The sequence below is a fragment of the Sapajus apella genome, unplaced genomic scaffold (assembly GCF_009761245.1).
Source record: "Sapajus apella isolate SASKATOON/1434 unplaced genomic scaffold, GSC_monkey_1.0 scaffold72, whole genome shotgun sequence".
Taxonomy (NCBI): Eukaryota; Metazoa; Chordata; class Mammalia; order Primates; family Cebidae; genus Sapajus; species Sapajus apella.
Genome location: NW_022437012.1, coordinates 2,360,689 through 2,374,615, shown reverse-complemented (window position 1 = coordinate 2,374,615; position 13,927 = coordinate 2,360,689).

Genomic DNA, 13,927 nt, shown 5'->3' with positions numbered 1-13,927 from the left:
AGGCATGTCCCAGCTCACAGCCCGTGCCCCTTCCTTATTTAGACTTCTCCATTGCTTTTAGCTGTTTAGGAAAGTTTTAAGTTATTAGCCAATCAGGTTTTAATTTAAATTGTGAGGTCTGGCTCCAACCAATGGAGATCAGACACAGCAGTAAGGACAACCCCAAACGCATAAGAGATAAATATGTCTGCTTTTCCTTTGTTCACTATACTCTCGTGTCAAGACTGCTGGCGAAGGTGCCTTCCTGCAGGAGGTAAAAATTGCCTTGCTGAGAGATCCTTTGTCTCAGTGCTTATTTTTCTTTGCAGCACCAAACATCTGTTTCCAATAGCAACAACCCCCAGCCTGAGGCCTTGAGCGATGCTTCCCTCAGGAAAACTGGCCAAAGAATAGACAGTGGACACTTTCTCCCCTTTCCCACCCCCACAACACAAGCCAGCAGCACAGCAGCTGTAGACAAGATTTCACAAAGAACTAGAGGACAAGAAAACAGGGATTAAGGAGCCCTAGGTTCTAGGGTCTGGCTCATACAGAGTGGCTTTCTTCCTGCCAACTTCTTAGGCTTTGCAAAGGTCCTGCCCGGCCCGCCCAGCCTCCTGGGCACTGGCCAAGTTCCACACCAAGACTACCAGACCCCACCAAGTCCAGGCTCAAGAGAGAAAGCTAGACGTTCTCTCCATCCACCTACCTGAGTAAGGCCTGTCCTCAGGTTCCTGGCTCACAGATGGGGGCACTCAACTGGGAGTCACACCCTTCCTCGCTGCTGGACTTCAGCCTGGACACAGCAGCTCAGTGCAACACAACCACACCACAGCTGATCATGGGAAGCTCAAGCAGCAGTTGAGGGGGCTGGGGCTTTGGGGGTGCAGTGAGGGGACTGCTTCCCTTTAGTGGAGATGCTGCTGCAGGTGAGGGGTGCAAGATGAATCCGAAGGTTCTAACGTCAGCCCACAGGCTGAACTGAAGCCTGGCCTGAAGTGTTCCACCTGGGCCCCCACTAAGTGGCTGAAGAGTTCTGTTTCCTCCAGGCCCACAGAGCTCCCGGGATGGAAGCTTTAGTAGCTATTTCCTTAGGAAGGCAAGTGTGTGTGCAATGTTTCCTAATAAAATGCAAAGGCTGACGGAGGCACTCCAGCCCCCTCATTTAGCTCTGAGGTGTAATTAATACATAAATTAGGCTCCTGCAGACTCACAAATGTCCAAGACAAAAAAATGAAAAATATAATTAGTTTGCCCATCTGACTCCATCTGTCAGCGCTGAGCTCAATGCTCAACGTAGCAAATCTTGACGGCCTTGGCCCCGCATTGGCTGGGCCCAGCGCTGCTCCTGCCCTGCCCCAGGGAAGTGGTCCATCCGCAGCAGTTACCCAGAGCCTGGGCTCTGGACACACCCTCCGTGGCAGCAGGAGCTCTGGAGTACACGCACTGCAGGCCCGGAGCCTGGGCACTTAGCGGAGAGGCCAGGACCTCCTTTGTGGCCCTGGGAGCTGACCAGGGGTGGCGAGGGCACCCTGTGGAATTTCCATGTGTCTCTTGCAGCCGTGCTCCTATCTGCGCAGACCTGGAAGTAGGCAGCAGAGCCCTGAATGGGCTAAGCCTTGCTGTCCCCCTCCAACCTGTCACCTCTGTGACTTACTATCTACAAGAAGAGAAAGGCTGCAAAGGGGAAGGGGGCTCGAGAGGAAGGTACCGAGGGGAAGAAGGGAGACAAGAGGGCATTGGGGGAGCCACTCACACAGGATGAGTAGATTTAACAACCACCCACCCTGGCTCCCCGTGACACACACTTACACACGCTTGTGTTATACCCACGGCTCCCACGCACATCCGGTCACTCAGTATTCAGCACTCTAGGAAAAGGACAAATAAATGGTTTATCTTTCATCCCCCAAAATTACTGATATCATAAAATTAATACATATTTGTTTCAGCAATATTTAAATAAGACACAGGGTATGGCGTTAAATATTCCCCCAAATACTTCTTCCCCTTACAAGCCTCAGTGGGGATCATCGTTAATAACTTTTGTCTCAGGAGTGGTGGCTCAGGCCTGCAATCCCAGCACTTAGGGAGGCTGAGGTGGGAGGATCACCTGAGGCCAGGAGGTCAAGACCAACCTGAGCAACACTGTGAGGCCCAGTTTCTAATAGAAAAAAGAACTGGAAAATTTAAAAGGAGGAAGGAAAAAAAATGTTTAAATGGTAATTTGGTGTGTATTCTTTTTTTTTTTTTTTTTTTTTTGAGACGGAGTCTTGCTCTGTTGCCAGGCTGGAGTGCAGTGGTACAATCTCAGCTCACTGCAACCTCCACCTCCCGGATTCAAGAGATTCTCCTGCCTTGGCCTCCCAAGTAGTTGGGACTACAGGTGCATGCCACCATACCGGGCTAATTTTTGTATTTTTAGTAGAGACAGGGTTTCACCGTGTTGGCCAGGATGGTCTCGATCTCTTGATAGCATGATCCACCCGCCACGGCCTCCCAAAGTGCTGGGATTATAGGCATGAGCCAACACACCCAGCCTGGTGTGTGTTCTTTAAAGTACGTTAATATTTGGTGCAATAGTTTTTGAAAGGGAGATTGTACTATACCTGTTGTTTGGCAACTGAGGTGCTCTCTCAGGCACCAGGTCACACACATCTTCTTGGGTGTTCCACACTTAGGTTTTAAAAGTAAAATTAGAATGAGAAAATAAACAAAGGTCAAAATGAGTTGAAAAAAATTATTTATACAGTGAATTTTCTACTTTATCATACCAAGAAGATGACTTCTCTAATTATTCTTTTCTTTTCTTTTCTTTTTTTAGACAGAGTCTCACTCTGTCACCCAGGCTAGAGTGCTCAGGCTCACTGCAGCCTCCGCCTCCTGGGTTCAAGCAGTTCTCCTGCCTCAGCCTCCCAAGTGGCTGGGATTACAGCAGCCCACCGCATCAGGCTAATTTTTGTATTTTTAGTAGAGACGGGGTTTCACCACGTTGGCAAGGCTGGTCGCGAACTCCTGACCTCAGGTGATCCACCTGCCTCAGCCTCCCAGGCTGCTGGGATTACAGGTGTGAGCCACCGTGCACCCAGCCTCTAATTATTCTTTATGTAGGACAGTATTAAAGATATTTATCTTCCTAACTCTATACTCACTTGACAAGAAAAAAAAAAAGCAAAGCAAGGAAGAACCTACAATATATAATGGTACCTCTGAAAATGAAGCATTGGTATGTGTGCTCACGTGAGTACATATGTACCTATGCACTATATCCCTATGCATGTACATGCATAGACTATTTCTGGAAGAACTCACAAGAAACTGGTAACATTTGTTGCCTCTGGGAAACAGATTGGCAACTGGTAGAAGGTGACCGACTTCATTACAAACATATTTCATCGTGTTTTAATTTTCTGTTGCGTCCATTATTACTTTTTTCCTTTAGAAAGGATTTTGGTTTTGTCTGTTTTGTCTGAAGAGGCAAATTTTAACAATAAAAACAAAATGACTGACATTCAGTCATAGTCCCACCTCTCTGAATTACTCAGATCTACTGATTTACATGTAGATTAAATGCAAATGAGGGTGACACTAGGGTTGGTTATTTGGCAGCTCAACAATGAGCCCAGTGCCCGGTTCCCTTCTACCCTTCTGCTCTGCCCCTTCTGCATGTGAACTTTGCCCTTGGACTTCCTAACCTCATTGCTACAAGAGTCAGACACATGATCAAAACAAGACAGTGCCCAGAGGCAGGAAAGAAGCCACCTCTTCCTTCCTATTTTTAGCAGAAAAATCTTTCCCCCAAAGCCCTTCTGCAGACAGCCCACTGGCCAGATTGACGTCACACGTCCATGCCTGAGCCAATCACTGGCAAGGAAAAGGGACCCCTTTGGATGTCTCGGGGCAAGCAGGGCCCTTCAATGCTGTCAGACCAACTACCCCTCTTGAAAACAATGACTGTATTCTTGTAAACACCCACCCTCAATCCAGAAACAAAATTCTCAGATAACAAAATGTACCTACAAATACACATTTCAAAAAAGAATCAAAATGATGTCCCAGCTGTAATATAAAGGAGAAAGTAAAAGTAATCCAAGACAAAAGAATATGTCTTATAATACGCAAAGGCTCAGGCAGCAGACTCTATGGAACATAATGAAGTGATGAGGTGCTTGCAGCTGCCCATGGAAATGCCAAGGTTGCACCACCATACATACAGACAGACACTGGAGATGACTCATCCAGCACGAGGCCATTGCACTGACGGCATGATTTTCCAAAATGGCGAACAACTCTAGGTAAAGTTTCAAACAAAAGGCAGTGCAACTTTCCCTTGATTTATACAGTAGGATAATTCCTAGGAAATTCAGGGCATATTTTAAAACATGCAAAAAGATACTCGGAGCTTATACATCACATGGAATGAAGTTTTAGACTTAAAAATGATTTTCATCTACATAAAAGTAGATGAAACATCAGAAAGTCATGTGGGATATGGGGCCATTTCCTCTTAGGAAAAACTGTCTCACACATTGTAAGGTATTTAGCCTTCCTAGATCCCATTTATTGAAAGATGATAGCAAGGGCCCCCCCAAAGTGTCAAAGCCCCCACCAATTTCCGGAGCACACTTAGGGAATGGTGCTGTCCCTTTCAAGAACTCCTGGCTTAGACCAACTCGCCTTTCCCAGTCAAGGTGACCTCAGAGCTGGGTGGTTACCTGAACACCATTCAGGTTCTTGTAGGAAGCATAGAAGGTGATTCGAGGTTGGATAGGTAATCAACAGTCTGTTCATCAGAGGAGCACTTGCACATATTTGTCCCTAGATTTTCCTGTATATACATATTTTTAATACATAAGGATATGTATTTAAAATATGGCCAGGCATGGTGTCTCATACCTGTAATTCCAGCACTTTCAGAGACTGAAGTGGGAGGACCAGCTTGAGCCCAAGAGCTCGACCCCAGCCTGGGCAGCACAGTGAGATCCCATCTCTACAAATCATTAGCCAGGTGTGGTGGCATGCACTGTGGTCCCAGCTACTGGAGATGCTGAAGTGGGAGGATTGCTTAAGCCCTGGAGGTTGAGGCTGCAGGGAGAACTCCAGCCTAGGCAACAGAGTGAGACTCTGTCTCAAAAAAAAAAAAAAAAAAAGTAACTGATTTACTAGATGGACAGAACTTCATGGCACGTACATGGCTTCCTTTCTGTTTTTCTCCTGTCACTGCCTCATCACTGTTTTTCAGTGCTGGTCAGTTAGCTCTCGTCTTCCAACCCCTGGATGACAGCTGGGGCTGTCCCATAGCTTTTCAGTCAGTTTGAGCTATGTCATAACTGTGGTCACATTTTCAAGCATGAGAGGTTCAGATTTGTCTCAATCAAAACTCAGTCTCACAACAGCCACATTCCTCCCCAACTCAGTGCCCACCCAGTGGTCAGGAGGAGGGCTGGTCTCTTCTTTCACTCTCTCACTGTCCCTCCATCCAAGTTTGGGGTGTCGAAGAGTGGATTAGAGGATGGGACAAAGCCTTAGAGGACCGGAGATGGCTGATCCATCACACATATCCATTCATTCTTGGCCTCCAGGATGGGTTTTGAGGAGCCCCTCCCCAAGACGATGTCTGCACTCCACAAAGAATTCCTTGATGTGACTGTGCACTCTCTGGCTGGTCTTTTGTGGCATGCCCTCTCTGGTCCCCAGTGGTTCACCCCTCCCAGCTGGCCTTTCCTGGGGAACCTCTCCTACCCAGCAGGTGGGTCTCCTGAGTTGGCTTCTTTCAAGATACCTGAAAGACCAACTCCCGGGAGGTTCACTTCCTCCTAGGAAACTGGTGCATCTTTGCCTGGCCTAAGAGTGGAGAAGCAGCTTCCCACAACGGACCCTGTAATAGGAAAAAATCAAGGCGTTTTGCCTGCTCTCACACACTGCTCAACGCGGAACTCCTAATACCAGATGTGTTCTCACATACTAAGCAATTCTGCCGTGGACACCAGCTGCGGGTCCGCTAATTCAATTCAGTCCTGGTCCTGTCTACCTGGAGATAGCATCAGGTCCCACAGGTCGACGGCTCAGTCCCACGAGACTGGCCCTCTTCAGATGCCAATCTCAAGTGCAGGTTGTGTCTGTGCTTTGACCCATCGACTACATATTGGGGCTCCCTCAACCCCCTCGTTGGATGAGATTAATCTGCTAAAGTAGCTCATGAAACTCAGGGAAATGCTTTATTTGTGTTTACTGGTATATTAATAAAAGATGTAATAAAGAACACAGATAAACACAAGATGAGGAGATACATAGGGTAAGGTCTAGAGGGCCAGCAGCTTCTCCCTGTGGAGTTGAGGTGCACCACCCTCCCAGAAAGCAGATGTATTCTCCAACCTGAAAGTTCTCTGAACCTCATACGTAGATCAGCATTTTTTTTTCTTTTTTTTTTTTTTTTGAGACAGGGTCTCACTCTGTCACCCAGGCTGGAGTGCAGTGGTACGATCTCTGCTCACTGCAATCTCTACCTCCAGGGTTCAAGCGATTCTCCTGCCTCAGCCTTCTGAGAAGCTGCGATTACAGGCACTCACCACCATGCCTGGCTAATTTTTCTGTTTTTAGTAGAGACAGGGTTTCACCATGTTGGCCAGGCTGTTTTCAAATTCCTGATCATAGGTGATCCACCTGCCTCAGTATCCCAAAGGGCTGGGATTACAGACGTCCAGCTCAGGGATTTTTATGAAGGCTTCATCACACAGGCATGATTGATCTCTAACTCCATTTCCAGCCCTTTTCTCCTCTCCAGAGAATGAGGCATGGGGTCGAAAACTCTAAGCTTCCAATCATGGCTTAGTCTTTCTGTTGACAAACCCTTATCCAGAAGCCCACCAAGAGTTGCCTCACTAGAATAAAAGATTCTCCTATCACCCAGGAAATTCCAAGGGCTTTGGGAGCTCTGTGTCAGAACAAAAACCAAATATTAGAACAAAAGGCTCTCCTAGCACCTCTATCTACAAGAATATTAGGAGCGCTGTCTCAGGATAAGGACAGAGACTAAACACTGAAACAAAAGATTCTCCTCACACTTCTATCACTTAGGAAATTACAATTAACCCTTGAACAATGCAAGGGCTAGGAGTGCCGACAATGGCCCAACTCCTGCCTCGCACACAGTTGAAAATTTGTGTATAACTTTTGACTCCCCAAAGACTTAACTACTGGCCTACTATTGACCAGAATTCTTATGGATGACATAAACAGTTGATTAACAGATATATTGTACATGTTTTATATACTGTATTCTTACAATAAAGTAAGCTAGAGAAAAGAAAACATTATTAAGAAAATCATAAGGAAGAGAAAACACATTTATAGTGCTCTATGGTATTTATCGATGCCATAAGTTTATACCATGTGTTTACAAGATGAATCCTCTGTCTGAGACATCAGGTAACCTCAGCTGCAGACCTCAGTCCATGATACATATCAAGCAATTCAACTTCTTCCTGTAATTTCTTGGGAGCTCTTCCAGCATCACTAGTGGCACTTCGTATGGATTCCATGATGTTATTCAAGGTTTACAGTATTGCACTAAACACCACGAAAATAAATGAGAACTGAGAGAGATCATTGTTTTTACTTCAATATGCAATGTATTGCTCACATGGAGATGGTCAGCCTCTCATGGTGTTTTAACCAGATACTCACAACACTTGAGCTGACCACAATAGCAACAGGAGGTAGCTACAAAAATATTACAGCCGGCCGGGCGCGGTGGCTCACGCCTGTAATCCCAGCACTTTGGGAGGCCAAGGCGGGTGGATCACGAGGTCAAGAGATCGAGACCATCCTGGTCAACATGGTGAAACCCCGTCTCTACTAAAAATACAAAAAATTAGCTGGGCATGGTGGCACGTGCCTGTAGTCCCGGCTACTCGGGAGGCTGAGGCAGGAGAATTGCCTGAACCCAGGAGGCGGAGGTTGTGATGAGCCAAGATCGCGCCATTGCACTCCAGCCTGGGTAACAAGAGCGAAACTCCGTCTCCAAAGGAAAAAAAAAAAATTACAGCACTACAGTACTTACACAGTGAGTTTTTTGCAGTTATGATTGAATACTTCATCTTTACATTTGTTTACATTTCTCTCAACTACAAATGGTGCCATGTATAATCTGTGTTTGTGTGCATAAGTTTTGATACATTTTAACTTTTTATAATAGATTTGTGTATATTTCATAGTAGTAACTGATAAAATAGACTAGTATCTAAACTAGTACCTATATATATTTTATGCGTTCATGACATACCTAAGTTTTTGTTGTTGATTTTTGATATTTCTGGGCTGCACAAGGGCAGTGGCATGATCATAGCTCACTGTGACCTGTAACTAAGTTTTTCAAATTGTCACAAATCTCAAAAAAAAAAAAAATCTAGTATATTTAGTGAAAAATACCCAAGTATAAGTTGACCCTTGCAGTTCAAACCTGTGTTATTCAAGGGTCAAACTTACAAGGATTTTGGGAACTCTGTGCTGGAAACTGCAGACAGAGACCAATGTGTCTATTTTGTGTTATTTCAGGTGCATTTGCTTAAGCCTGTAATCCCAGCACTTTCAGAGGCTGAAGCAGGAGAACCGCTTGAGGCCAGGCATTTGAGACCAGCTTGGACAACCAAGACAAATCCTGTCTCTAACCAAAAACACCCTAAAATTCATATTCTCCCTCCTCAGTTGACCTCACAGATGCTCCAAATCAGTCATCTACCTTGAGAATTCTTTATTTATTTATTTATTTATTTTTAAAGAGAGGGTTTCACCATGTTGGCCAGGCTGGTCTTGAACTCCTGACCTCAGGTGATCCACCCGCCTTGGCCTCCCAAAGTGCTGAGATTACAGGCGTGAGCCACTGTGCCTGGCCAAGAATTCTTTATAAAACAAAAGCCCATCTTGAATCCCATCCGACACTCTCAGGGACCCTTGTCACATTATTTCCCCAATTTTCTTTCTTTCTTTCTCTCTCTCTTTCTCTCTTTCTTTCTTCCTTTCTCTCTCTCTCTCTCTGTCTCTTTCTTTCTCTTTTAACAGAGTCTCGCTCTGTTTCCCAGGCTGTAGTGCAGTGGTGCGATCCTGGTTCACTACAACTTCTGCCTTCCAGGTTCAAGCAAATTCTCCTGTCTCAACCTCCCAACTAGCTGGGACTACAGGTGCATGCCACCATGCCTGGCTAATTTTTGTTTTTTTGGGTTTTTTTTAGTAGAGACGAGTTTTCACCATATTGGTCAGGCTGGTCTCGAACTTCTGACCTCAGATGATCCACCTGCCTCAGCCTCCCAAAATGCTGGGATTGCAGGTGTGAGCCACTGCACCTGGCCTCCCAATTTTCTCATTGGACTGTCACTCTGGTGCCCTGGGGACTAGCATTCACCTAAAGGATTGATGCCAGCTGCTCTCTCAGTGCTATGGTTTGAACGTTTGTGTGCCCTCCACAATTCATGTAGAAATGTAATCCCCAGTGCCAACAGTATTGAGGGGTGGGGCCCTTAGGAGGCAATGAGGCCACAAGGCTCTGCAGTCATGAATAGATTAGCGCCTTGTAAAAGGGTTTGAGAGGCTGAGCCCCACCTTCCATCCTTCCACCATGTGAGGACACAGCATTTGTCCCCCCCAGACGATACAGCACGGGTGCCATCTTACAAGCAGTAAGCAGCCCTCACCAGACACAAACCCGCCAGTGCCTTGATCTTGGACTTCCAGCCTCCAGAGCTGTGAGAAATAACTTTCCATTATTTATAAATTACCAGTATCCAGTGTTTTGTTATAGTGGCACAAACATACTAAGACATGGAGGCACCCACAACTCCATGAGCCATTTTCTTGGAGCCCCTTTGCTTGGCCTGGGCATGACCCTCTGTGCTGTTCCCCATGAAGAAAAAGGGTAAACCAACAAACTCTATAAATTAACTTCAGTGAATCTCCTATGTTTCTAATCTTCTGCTTTTACAGCTTTGGAAATAAAGAAAGATTAGGAAACTACCTAAAAAGCTAACCTTCTCTTAAATGACCCACATTCCCAATCAATACCTCTTCTCTTGAAACTTGGTGTGTACAAATCCAATACTTTTAAATGTATTTGTCTATGTATCTGTAAACGTACACAAATATATACATAATATATATGTATGTATCTGCCTGAATGACCACCTGGAGGTAGCACGTTCTTTATGTGGAGGGTGCAGGCAGGGATAGGCAGAGGCACGCTGGTCAGCTTCCAGGTATACATATATATATATATTCGGAAAATACTTGCTAATAGGCTTGGTGGCTTTATGATTAACATAAGTGATGTCTTGCTGTACGTATTATTCTGCAAGTTGGTTTTCCCACATAATGTGTTGGACATCTTTTAGTCCCCATTTCACACTCTTAGCCCACCTTTTGCATAAGAATTGCTGTGGCAACCAGCTGTCCCCCAGTGTAGCCTGACAGCTTCACTTCAGTTGCACCAGGTATGTCTTTCTTTCTGCCCCAGGCATCGCGATATACAGGTAAATCTTAAAGTGCCAGGGAGTCAACCCTCCCTGGAGCAATCCTTGCCCAATAGGAGAAGGAAGCCAATGAATAAATATGCCACCCTTCCAAGACCTTGGGCCCTCTAAAGTATACTCTACATGGTTTCTCTGGGATTCCCAGTTAAATTGAGTCCCGACTGCCCACAGCAATGGCCAGTGTTAAAAGAACAACCCTTAGCCAAATTAAATTTAACACAGTTTAGTTGAGCAAAGGACAATTAGATAATAAAGCAGCCTCCTGAGCCAGAGCAGGTTTAGACAGGCTCTGGTGGAAGATTTATGGACGGAAAAAGGAAAGTGATGCACAGAAAACAGTCGGGAGGCTCAGAAACAGCTGAATGGGTTGCAGCTTGTTGTTTGCCTTATTTGAACACAGTTTGAAGAGTTGGTCACCTTTGATTGGCCAGAACTCAGTGATTGACACAAAAGTAGGTTACAGTCTGTTTACACTTCGCTGTAGGTTATAGTTTACTATGCACAGAGAAACCTTTAGGCTGAACTTAAAGTATGTAAGGAGGAAGCTTTAAGCTGCTTGTTGTTGTTGTTTCTGAGATGGAGTTTTACTCTTGTTGCGCAGGCAGGAGTACAGTGGCATGATCTCAGCTCACTGCAACCTCCGCCTCCTAGGTTCAAGTAATTCTCCTGTCTCAGCCTCCTGAGTAGCTGGGATAACAGGTGTACACCACCACGCCTGCCTGATTTTCATACATTTAATAGAGACGGGGTTTCACTATGTTGGCCAGGCTGGTCTTGAACTCCTGACCTCAGGTGATCCACCGGCCTCAGTCCCCCAAAGTGCTGGGATTACAGGCATGAGCCACCATGCCCGCCTACTAAATTTGATTTAACACTAGCTTAACACATAGCTAGATGGGCTTTTCCTACCTCCTTATTTAACTCTTCCCAGTCCTCCAACTCTTGATTCCTAGATTTATGGCCCCAAATAAATGACTCAAATGCAGTCTCTTTGTCTCAGGTTTTTGGTGGAATCTAAGCTAAAACACTAAATAAAAAATATTGTTAAAAATAAGTTTATGTTGGTCATTATTGATCTACTTGGAGTGGTCCTCAAAATGTGGTCCAGAGAGTCAGTCCGCAAGGCCATTTCTGGGAATCCACAAAGCCAAAATTATTTCCATAGCCACATTAAGGAGGTATGGTATTTTCAAGAAATTGCATTACCTGTAAATGTGCAATAGACAGAAGGCAGAAGCCCATTTGGGAATCCAGCTATCTTCTAGTAAGCCAGAAGTAAAAGATGCCAGGTGTAGTGGCTCAAATGTAATTACACAGGTGTGTAATCCCAGGACTTCGGGAGGCCAAAGTAAGAGGACTGCTTGAGCCCAGGACTTTGTGACCAGCCGGGGCACCATAGTGAGACCCCTATCTCAACAGATAATTTTAAAAATCAGCCAGGTGTGGTGGTGTCTGCCCGTGATCCCAGCTACTGGGGAATCTGAAGCAGGGGGATCGCCTGAGTCAGGAAGTCAAGGCTGCAGTGAGCTGTGATTGCACTGTCACACTCTAGCCTGGATGATAGAGTGAAACTCTGTCTCAAAAGAAGAAAGAAAGAAAAGAAAAAAACAAAAACAAGAAGTAAAAGAGATTTGCAGAAAAAAAAAAAAGAAAATGTAAAGCATACCACTCTTCTCACCAAATTTCTGTATTTGGAAAACATAGTCATTTTTCACAAAAATGTTATTTCTATTAATATAAATATTTTGACTTGTAACGGGCTTTTGTTATTTTCACATAAAGATTTTTTTAAATTTCTCAGTTTTAACTTCTAATACTGTAAATATCAGTAGAAACAACCCATGTAAACAAAACTTTTTGGGGTCCTGAATAATTTTCAATAGTGCAAAAGGGTGCCAAGACCAAAAATTGGACAGTTATTCACGGAGTTAATTGCTTTTAACTTCTGAGTCCAATGCATACCTTTTTATGATTATTATTTCTTGTAGAGACAGGGCCTTGCTGTGTTGCGCAGGCTGGTCTCACACTCCTAGGCTCAAGCGATTCTCCCATCTTGGCCTCCTGACCTGCTGAGATTACAGACATGAGCCACAGTGCCCTGCCTCTTCAAGTCTAATTATGTATTTGTTATCTCTCACATTTTTCTTCTTTTTTTTTCTGATTATGGCCCAAAAGGGGAAGATTTCTGCCCATGCTCATTCTACTATCTCGAAACTACTTATTTTCAGACTCTCTAGTTCTCGGACAAAGGTCCCCTGCCACATCAAGTGGCCACAGAAAAGCTTGGGCTGGTGATGTCCCTTCCCTTCTGCCTCGCTGTCCACCTGGAGGCAGCAGGTTCCATACATGGAGGATGCAGGCAAGGATGGACAGAGGCAGGCTGGTCAGTTTCCAGGGCACGCTTGGGGCAGACAAGGGACAAAAGGTGACAGTGGCTCAGGAGGCACCAAAGATGGCCAAAAGCTTCTGCTTTTAAGGTGGCCATAGGAGGCAGTTAATGGAAAGATAGAAACCAGTCAAGCTATCTCTGCCACCAATGAAAATGAATTATTATTTGTTCAACAAAATATAGGCTTTTTAAGAAAAACAACAGCAAAACCTCAATGCACTTGCTGAGTTCTGTTGGGGTGTAACGGCATCAGCTCTGAGTGCTGACTTACCTCGGCAAGGTGGTTGCACACCCTGGGGCCACATACGCCTTCTCTGCCGCTGGTCAGCTAGGTGACCTTGAGCAAGCCACCCACCCTTCTGAACTTCATCTATTTGGAGAATAAGGACATTATTACCTCACAGTTTGTAAAGAGGCCTGAGAGTCCACATATTAATTGTGCAGAACACAACTCAAAAAATCTAAAACTTCTGGTGGGGCACAGTGACTTATACCTACAGTACTTTGGGGGTCTGAGGCAGGAAGATAGCTTGAGCCTACGAGTTTGAGACCAGCCTGGACAAGATAGAGAGGCCCCATCTCTGTAGAAGATACAAAAATTAGCCAGGGGTGGTGGCACATGCTTGTAGTCCCAGCTACTCGGGAGTCTAAGGTGGAAGGATTGATTGAGCCCAAGAGTTTGAGGCTGCCGTGAGCTATGATCACACCACTGCACTCCAGCCTGGGTGACAGAGAGGGATCCTGTCACCAAGTAAAAGAGAGAGAGAGAGAGAGGTGGCTTCAGTGGGTAGAATAGCAGAGATCCACCAAGAGTGTTAGCAACATTAGGGCCATTGCTTCAGCAGCCTGGAACTACAGAGGAAGAAAGCAACAAGCTTCAGGAGATGGGAAGAAGGGAGGAAGGAAGAAAGGAAGGGAGGGAGGGAGGGAGGAAGGGGGAAGGAAGGAAGAGAGGGAGGGAGGGAGGAAGGAGGGAGGGAGGGAGGGAAGGAAGGAAGGAAGGAAGGAAGGAAGGAAGGAAGGAAGGAAGGAAGGAAGG